At 32.7% G+C, this 10518-nt stretch overlaps 2 long non-coding RNA genes across 3 annotated transcripts; both read right to left on the bottom strand.

Annotated features, from left to right (window-relative positions):
- LOC145795229 (uncharacterized) lies at positions 1–4773 on the bottom strand. 2 transcript variants are annotated; one of them, XR_014335811.1, is made up of 5 exons: positions 4713–4773; positions 3603–3705; positions 3186–3259; positions 790–888; positions 1–321 (listed from the first exon to the last, which is right to left on the bottom strand). It is a non-coding gene; the product is annotated as an uncharacterized LOC145795229 (long non-coding RNA). The 2 variants fall into 2 exon arrangements; XR_014335810.1 differs by having other exon boundaries at positions 790–907.
- Positions 4774–5048: 275 nt separating this feature from the next.
- Positions 5049–8015, bottom strand: LOC145795230 (uncharacterized). The gene is made up of 3 exons (XR_014335812.1): positions 7902–8015; positions 7608–7757; positions 5049–5112 (listed from the first exon to the last, which is right to left on the bottom strand). It is a non-coding gene; the product is annotated as an uncharacterized LOC145795230 (long non-coding RNA).
- Between the last annotated feature and the right edge of the window lie 2503 nt (positions 8016–10518).

A 10518-nucleotide genomic window follows, 5' to 3' on the forward strand; every position in this document is an offset into this window, starting at 1 on the left:
TTAATTAAAAAAGACAAATAAATAAGCACACCTACTAATGTTTTACATAAATTAAAATCAAACAAATAAATAAGCATACTCGCCAATGCTCTACTACCAATTAAAAGCAAGCAAAGAAATAAAGCACACTCATCAGTGCTCTACTATCTACTAAAATCAAATTAACAAATTTTAGCACACCCGTGCCAGTGCTCAGCATAGTATAGTTCCCTAATGAGAACACTACATATAAAAGAGTAAACAGCACACCCGCTACTAACTCATGGAACTAAAAAAAAAATTATACCTTTGCTTGTATTGGAAGAATAAGAAATTGAGGACCTACGACAAAAGACGACAAAAAATGAAGATGTGAGCTAGTACATGGTACTTGAAGCTAGTAAATATACTTAATTATGATTTTTGAAATGATCGCAGGGCCCATGGTGCCCCTAGCCACTCTGTGTCTGCCGGTGACTTGTGTAATGTAATGTAATGTAATGAGTAATGTTTATCTCCTTTCTAGTTTGACGGAAATCTTTAATAAGAAATGCACTGGTGTTAGTTTTGAGGGATTTGTTATGTAATATTCAAAAGTAGATTTTAAAGGGAGTACATAACTTCTTTCAAAAGCTTACTAATTTTTTTTTTAAAAAAATTATATTTGTCAAAAATAGGAAGCTGCAATTATAGTTCACATTCCCTTCTTCTCAGCTAATACTGAATAACAAATGGAATACTACCACAAATTTTGCTATTTAAAAGAAACTTTAACTTAGAAGTCAAGAGAGAAGGTCAAATAATGTTTACCTGAAGAGTAGGTAACACAAAACCATTTATTAAGGGCTATTAGTCTTGGGTCCTCCAGGTAACACTCCTCATTTCCTCATTGTGCTACCTAATTAGATGCTGCAGATTCACCGTAAATCTAAAATTGGTAAAAAAAAAATAAAATTAATACAATAAACATAATTACTAATTTATTAAATATATGATTTCAAGGTCTAGAGATCGATACAAACAATCAAGAAAACTAATGGGTATAAGGGTAGATTATATGTATGCATATATACATACTTATATGCATATGATATGTTATCTCTATGTGTGTGTGTATATATATAAACAACGCCCAAATAGTACACATTAATGTGTATTTGAGAGGGGAAAGATTGGGTACACACCTATCCTTTGGCATAATGCACAAAGTGGTTGCCCCAAAACTTGAACTTATAACCTTGAGGTTATTAGGCCAAGGTTTTTACCATTGAACCAAGGGCCACCCCTATATGTGTATATAAATATGTATATCTTAAATGTACAGATATGAGAAAGTAACATTTCTCATAGGAAATTAAGCTTCCAGTAAACCAAAAACTGGGTAAACAAGTATCATCACTGAATCTCTAAACAATGTTCAAGAGTATCATTATCAAAGGGTTCATTAAAACCACAATACGCATACACACAAGGAAACGTTTTTCTAGATAACAATTTTTGAAGAATTCATCAAGAAAATTGATTGCACTTGTCTTTAGCTAGCCTAAGTTGAAAGAAGAGAATTCATCAAAAAAATATTTTTTTATCTTTTGGAAAATTTTGATAAAACTCTAATTTAATTGAACAAGAGTGTTAAGATGAGTTGGGTTTTCCCATATCACACTAATCTTGCAAACAACTTTCAAATCCAAAATTTCATATCAGGAAGTACTAAACAATCCAAGAAGGCTCTTTTGATTCTAACATATTAATCAGAAGCTCAAAAAAGGTCTACAATTTCTTGCATATCTATTGGTTTTCATAACATAATGATATGATCAAAACAAGACCCAGATAAATTATTCTATCAAACAACACCATTCAAGCTCAATCCACAGATCATTTGAAGATAAGCAAATACATCAATTAGATTATATTATTTTATCATAAATTTTCTTTTACACATTATTATGTTAAAATTAGTGTTTGTTTTATTTGTATAGATTTTTTATTTTACTTGTGTCTAATAAAAATTTGGATCTGCCAAACTTTAAAAAAAAAAAAAAAAAAAAAAATTACTAAAACTTAAAAGTAATTTTGTAGCTTAAAAACAAAGAAAATTTATTTTATACAAAAATTTACATTGTTTAAAAAACTTGTTATGATCTCGGGGCGGTTTGGGGGCTGCTTCCAATTTTCGCCTCCAAACGGTCCGTTTTCGCCTTTTTCTCTTCACATTTTTTTTGTCTAAATCTCTGTGTGTCCTATCAATGCACCGCTTGCTCTCACAAGTTTTTTTAATCTAGGCTGAGGTGACCGTTATGATCTCGGGGCTGTTTCCAATGTTCGCCCCCAAACGGCCTGTTTTTGCCTTTTTCTCTCACATTTTTTTTGTCTAAATCTCTAACCGTGCGTCCTATCGACATGCCACTTGCTCTCACAAGTTTGTTTAATCTATTCCGAGGTGACCATGATGATCTTGAGGCTGTTTGGAGGCTGTTTCCAATTTTTCCCCCAAACGGCCTGTGTTCACCTTTTTCTCACATTTTTTTGATCACCAATATAACAGTGCTTAACTGAAAGTAAGCACAAACATGTCCTAGAAACTCTTACAGTGATCCTATCCTAAAATGATTTTGGTGCCCATTCAGCCAACCTCTACAAGAGTAGATCCCTATTTTTTCCCAAGCACTCAAGAAGAGAATTACAGGAATAAGACTATGTGGATTCAGTTTCAGGAATGCTATACCTAGCGGTCACAAAGAACAGAGTCTGTTTGGATTTTCACTGGAACCAAATAAAGGTAACATATACACTCCTAAGCTCAGTACAAAAACCCAACAAGGTATGGGCCCATTTCAGGAACTTAGAAAATTGACTGATAGTTTACGGCTTACACAGTCATCATGTTTATAGTTTTCTAGCCTGGTAAGTGTTAAGAATTTAGTCAGAAGGTTAGCTCTGTTTCAAAAACATAACTACAAGAGACCCAACTCATAACCGACTTCATGGTGGTTTCTGCTGAAACACAACACCCAATTAAATAACATCATGTTGGTTTGTAAGGAAAGAAAGATTGCATTATAAAGTGGACCAAATCTGGCCACTTTGGAAAATTCTCAAATAGTTCCCAAAGCAAGGAAAGCAAACAACAAATGCACCATGTTCATAATGTGGTGATCAAGATAAACGGTGAAACCACAGTTCGTGAAAATAAGCAACAACACCTTTAGTTGTTCCAGAAGAAAGGACAAGCATCTCTCCCTCAACTCTCCGGCATCACTTTTCAAAATACCTGTACCTGGAAAAGATTGCAGGAAAATAATTTACTAGAGGGGGAAAAAAAAAAAAACAAGATGTAAACAAGAAAGGTTCTGCAAATACACAAAAACAACCATGTTGATAATCCATTACCAAAAACCAGAAAAACAAATGTAGACTACTTGTTTATATAAGCAAATCATCCAAGAAGAGTATTACACCATATTAATTTAAGCATCCATCAGTCATTCAATTATCAGTTACCAATGTCAAAAGGAACGAATTGCTAGAACCTTTTTCAAGACAATAACTTGAAGTTGTTATAAAAGTGGGTGCTCGTAGCATTTTTTGGAATGTATTCAGTTCAAAAAATAAGTAATTACCATCTCAATAACACCAAGCTAGCTGCCACGTATGCTTGGATCTTGCCCACTGAATTACCATCTCAAAAGCATGAACATTCATTTCATATATAACAAGATCTTTCTGCGAAGAGAATAGCAAAAAAGGCAAAGATTACAAAGAAGCACTTAGGTAATTTGTAAAAATAATTAAAACACCCAGCACAAAAATGTTCAATCATGCAACTCAGAACTCATCATTATAAATTTACCTACAATCTGTAATACATCTACTCCTCCATTACCTAGTAAGCAAGCTATCAAGATTTGAGGACCATCATATGCAGATAAAACGGTAAACCAAACATGTGAGTAAAATTTCTATTTTCCTAATAGAAATGCTAACAGTCCAAAACCTGAAAAATGAATAAGAATTCAGCAATCCAACCTTCAATACAAGTTCAGTAATACATGGATAGACATGGAAGGCAGATAGCCATCAAGGGAAGGGGGTGGAGGGGAAGCACACTAGTATTTTCCTAATAGACATATGAGTGAAATTAATTTCCTTTACATTTAACAAAAGAAATGGGTGGCTCAGACTACAAACATCAATGAGACCATTTGAAGGATATTCCCATCATCAAGATATTTGAAGGATCAACAAAAACACTTCATTAGCACTTAACATGCGGGGACTATTTTCATACTTTGTATTGTAAGTCTTCCATTGTTTGATACTCTATTTTTTTATTGTTAAAAAGAAAAATTATAGTGGCAAGATTGACCTTAGTGTTTATCAGTAACAACAATATATAGGGAGTGGGTGATAGGGGAGGTGAGGAGGGAGGGAGTTGGCAGATGGTGACGGGAGAAGTGGGTGGTTTAGGGTTAGGATTTTTTCCCTCTCATTTTGTCTTTCTGGATAAAAATGGAAGGTGGACGACTAACAGACCTAATGAGAGGGGCAATCTTTACTTTCTGCAGAAGTAGACTACTAGGAGAGCTGACCAAGAAGGACATCAATCTAAAAGCAGCAAATAAGTGGTGCTAAATTTTGTTATATAACTTTCTAAACACAATGAAGTGTCATTTATTCCCTTAAATACTAATGAACAAATCTAAATCGTTGAGTAATATCTACCACTCTACCTGTTACAGCAAGAACAACCCCAACATTGTCACTTGTATAGCTCAAGCCCCCATTCTTTCTTGAAGAAGTATCCTCTGCTCACTGCACTGCTCACTGCACTCAGATTTCATCACCATCTGCTCATGGCCAGCTGTCTTTGTCTGTTAGACTTGCACCATCACAGATCTGTAACTCTAGTGGAATTAGTTGTGGTGGTTAGACTAGTTTGTTATGAGTTAGTTACTTTGTTTAGAGTTAGTTTCAGGTTAGATATTTTGTATGCTTTAGATACAGTATATAAATCAATGTACCCAACAGATTTGATATAATGAAAATATAATAAGTTTCAAGAAACTCATTATTTCTGCTCTCAGCCCATAATGAGAATATCTGCAGGAGAAAATTGGTTGCCAATGATACCTAATGAGAAAATTAGAGGCAAAAAGAAGAAATCACTCTGGTCAATGTATAGGTAGTAAAAAAACACTAGCACAAATAATTACTTTGAAGATGACACTAATATAACCTCTACTTGGCATTATTAAGATTTAGAGAAAGGTAATAACTCTTGACAATTATTGATTCTAACGTGCATGACATAAGGTCTAATTAAGTTCACTAATTTTTTTTTGAAAAAAAAAAAAAAAGAAAGCAAGCAAGAAAGAAAATATTACATACTATATTTATTATTCATTATAATGAAATTCATTATCTTTCTTCCACGCAACGTGACTTTTCATAGTTTTAAAAAATAAGTTATCAATCATCATGCATAGGAAGTCCACTATAAGAATAGTCGTTACTAGAAATTTGAAGAAGTTCAGAACCAAGATAGAAGATACCAATATTATATCTGCTTAGATTTCAGAAAGCACTAAAACTTTGTCAGACAAATTCTAAGTTGAAACGGGGTGCTAAATATGAAATGGTATCAAAATGGAAATGAGAAAAACGAAAATAGGTGATGGGTTAAAGAAAAACAAGGTCAAAATAACCATTAATGAAGGGCAAAGAAAAGAAACAATGAACAATAATTTGCCTTACATTTTCGAATGATGAGTCAAGTAAGCCATGGATGACATTCTATTATTATACGTAATCCTATATTAGTAGGAATGTTGACCTTTGCAGTATGCAAAACAAGAAAGAGAACACAGAACACAATCAACTCCAACACTATTTCAGACAGGGGCATGCTCATATAAATCAAATAGTTACGAGAAAAATTCTAATTAAGATATTATTCACAACACGGGTCATCCACTTGAGTTTTAGCTTATAATATGAATTGGCTTGATAGTCCCCACTTATACCCCTACATACTTTCAATTGAGACTCAACACGTAAGCACATGCCAGTGTCACAGTGATAGGGTCATTACAAACTTCCCTCCTTCATTCCCTAGTGTCCTCGCATTTAACCTCAGCAGATGAGCAGCAGATATTTGCGATCATATGCAATGATCCACTATTTACATCATGACATAAACTTTGAGGCAATGTGATATTGATGGCATGAACTTAATTGTAGAGGCAACAGATATTTGGAATATCTTGTTAATTTTAGAGGCAATGTGATATTGATTGCATGAACTTAATTGTAGTCGTGATGGTGCAAAATTAAAGACCATGATTCTGTAATGCATTTTCAAATATTTTAGTTGAATAGATGCGATGTGAGAGAAAAAAATGATTGATTAATGTGTAGAAGAAAGAAAAATGATTTTAGATTTTTTTTTTTTTTTTTATTTTTCAACCAAAGAAATTTTTGAAATTTTTTCTCAAAAATTATCTCTCAAAAGACAAACCAAACAAGGCTAAAATCTTTTAGAGTGATTTTTCCTAAATGATTTTTCGTATGAGTGAAAGTTAATTTTATAAAAATTGAAAGTACAATAATTAAAAATTGATAATACAACAACCATACAAAAGATCTTGACTCAAAAATTAGACTCCTCTTATCAATTTAATGCAGTGGTGGTTTTTATTTTTTTATTTTAACAATATTACAAACCTATATTTTAAACCCATAAATATATCTATAATGATGTGATAAGGGTGGCGAGTCCCATATTATTAAGCCTATAACCAATCAAAAATGAACACGTATCAAATTAAATCATTGTAAGTGAAATCAGTATCCATTTGTAGTTGCAGTGAAAAAATTCTAACCAGAAAACATATGTATGAAGAAAACTAATAAGAAATGCATTGTGCAATCCCTAGGGTGTACAACATTCCAAGATCCATACTGTAAAACACATCCTTTGAATATTTAGTGCAAAAAAAATAGAACTTTCTGAAATTTCTACTGGAAAAGGAGACATCATTACAGTCTAAAAGGTACATTCATACAGGTGTAGAGGCAAAAACTTTTTCCCTCCACAAGTTAAGCAAATCCTGAGCCTCTTAAGTAACTGGCAGTCAATGAAGTACACTGGTGAAGGCTCAAGCAGTAAGAACCACCAAACAAAAACAATCACAGTTAAATAGGTAATACAAGGGACACCATCACACTTAAATAGGTAATACAAGATGAACCTCACACCTTCCCCTAGTGGCCAATCTACAAAATTTTCATCACGGGGATGGGAAGCGGTATATACATGCTTGCAAGCATCTAAAATCTCACAAACTATCATTTCCCTCAACAAATGCTTGCAATTTCAGTCCTATTTTAATTTCCTTAAACTATTGTCCCCTAAACCAAATGCCTGTAATTCGCCGAAGAAAGAAGAGACCATATTTAGATAAACAAAATTTGAAACAACAAGTCATACAATTCAATTCTTGTGCTAACAACCAATATTTCAATAAATTTGATGAGAACGTCGAAATAAACAAGGACAAATTGATTTAAGTAAAAGAAATAATACACATTAAATTTAATGATTGCATTTCATAGTCAAGTATTACCAAAAAGATGATGCCGAAAAAGCTACCCATCTGCATGTACTCATAAACCAAGAGTTTTTGAGAAATCAACACAAAATTTGGATGGCCTGTTTTGAGCTTGAATTTGGGATTTATGTGTAGAAATCAAACCCTAGAAGTTTCGAAATCAAACTACAACAACGAAACCAATTTCATAAATCAACACGAAATTAAACTGAATCAAGCATATAAAACCCTAAAGTAACAATCGGAAAGGGGGAAATAGAGCAAGGGGGAGAGAGAGAGAGAGCGCTCGAATGAGAGAGAGAGACGCACACAGATAGACCGAGAGCCAGAGAGTGAGGGCGCGTGCGCGCGCGCGCGAGAGAGAGAAAGAGAGAGACACACACACAAACAGACCGAGAGCGTGACATCACTACGTTGAGGTTATGGCCAAGTTTGGCACGATTGAAAAAAGAAAAAAAAAAGGTCAAAAAGTCATTATCCTATTTAAATCACATCATTTTATTTAAATCACATCACATCTCTAACACATCACTTTAAATCCAACCCAAACCCAACCCATATTTCATAAAAAGTCTAAAAGTGCATTTATTTAGTTTTTCCAAACTAAGCCTAAATGGAGCAATTACTCGAAAAGAGAAACTACTCAGGAAGTCGAGGATGAAATAAGACAAAAGTATCATAACTTTTTGAGACTCAGCTATGTAAAATTTTGAGGACGAAATTTTTTTTAAAGAAAAGTGAATATAAAACTCAAGTTTTATATATAATTATTTTTAGATAGATTAGTAATTAAATTAATTTATATTGATCATTTAGTAATATTAAGGGATTAGTTATGAAATAGTATTATAATTTTTATAACTAAGATGGATAATTTTGTAATTTTGAGAAACTAGGTTAATAAACCCACATGTTTTGCATCAAGTCTAGGAGAAGAACAAAAAAACAAAGGGCTCGGGAGGTTTTTTTTTTTAAGGCTGCCACAAGGTTTGAAAAAGAACAAAAAAAAAAAGGAGAAGATTCATAGAGTGGTGATTTTGATCTAATCATTTCTTGGAGATAAGATTTTTAATGGTACTCCTATCTATTAATTTAGTTTCAATATAACAATGCATGATTTGTATGGGTAAATATGAAAAAATAAACATATTTGTCTAATCTGATATTGGCTGTCGGTTTTGCCAAAATATGAATACAGTGGGTTGTTTTGGCACTTAAAAGGGGATTTCTTTAGACAGAGTATCTTGTATGTGGATTGGGTGTGTGTATTTTGGGGCTGTTATGTGATAAGTAATTCTCATGGTGGTGCATTTGTAGGATACAAGCTTTGACTGCTAGCAACTATGGGTTTATATATATAAAAAACAACAATAGAATAAAATAAGTCTTGAAGATTGCGGAAGCCGTATTTTGGGGTTTTGGTATTTTGGGGTTTTGGAATTTACTTGTAGACTATAGGATTAGATTATTATATTATAAAGAAAAGAATGATGGATGCATCATGGTGATTAATAATAATTGTTTATGTGGTGTAATATTTATTAGGTTTGTGAGATTGAGGTGGATCTTGGTAATTTGATATTAGCTTGGGAAATATTATTTTAGTTGTTTGAGGCAAGTAACCCTCTATCACTCTTTGTTCATTTTTGTTCCTATTGAATTGTTTGAAATTATAAATATTTATTTATAGCCTTCCTATTCTCCTAAAATTAAAATATGGGTCAAGTATAAAACAACATTAGATATTATTATGAAAGTTATTTGAATATTTTATGAAACTATTCGAAAAATTGTACCAAATGTTTATTCTGAAAATATCGAATATTTTATTTAAAAGTTATGATTGTTTGAATTCTGAACATCACTCTAGTCTAACTATGATTTGGACCCTAGCCAATGAGGGTTATTTATTGGCATAGAAACTAGTTTCTTTTGGGGCTTTACCACCGGCCTATATGTGGTTCTAGGCCTTGTCACGGGCTAAGTGACCGTAGTCACCAAGACTTGGGTTTTGTGAATCGTATCATTGAACCATCGATTTGAACAACGAAATTTCTTCAAATTATCTCATTGTCTTTTCAATTAGAATGTATTGCTACACTGTTTATTTTCAACTATAAAACCATCTTACAAAATAATTGTTATTTATTGAATTGTAGCAAAAATATATTTATTGGTTATCGACTTTTTTTTTTTTTTTTTGTATACTAAATCCAGCTAGCAGTGATGGTTGGTTATTTACTAGGCTGTCTAAGTTACCCTTATTTTATATTTTTTCAGATTCTGAGGTGTGGAGCTGCGCGGGGTTTTTACTTGTGGGAGTGCCAAGAGTAGGACTATGATTTAAGTACTTGGATTATTATTTTGTTAGTGGATTATATTAGTGGACTTGGTGGACAATTTCATATGATAAGAATTATTTAATTTTATGGATTTCGGCATTATGATAATTGAAGATTTAATTTGAATATTTTACATTGTTGGTTTATGTGATTGGACTCTTAGCCTTGCATCCTCACTTAAATGAGTGTGCGGCGTTGTCACGGAGCTTGGGGCATGACAGATATAAACACACAAATATGACAAAGTAATGAGAAAATCTCTGCCACTCAATCCTAAATATGAGTTTCATGAAAAAGAGGTAGTAGCGCATACATCTTTCTGCTGCATAACATTAAGTTGTATTATATATCATCTTGATGGTTTGTTGAGTAGAATGTGTTTGTATATGTATAAATGTGAACGATAAAAAATATTATTATCTTCATGGTTTGTTGAGTACAACATGTTTGTATATTACATTTCCATGTATAAATAGCTTTATTGTATTAAGTAACTTGTCTTGTTGATCAAAGGTACACATTTCAAAGGATTGCTTGGATGATGGAGAAATTGTTGACCAAACATCTCATCTAAAATCTTAAGT

This window comes from Camellia sinensis, chromosome 7, assembly GCF_055761805.1.
Source record: "Camellia sinensis isolate YWXY chromosome 7, ASM5576180v1, whole genome shotgun sequence".
Classification (NCBI taxonomy): domain Eukaryota; kingdom Viridiplantae; phylum Streptophyta; class Magnoliopsida; order Ericales; family Theaceae; genus Camellia; species Camellia sinensis.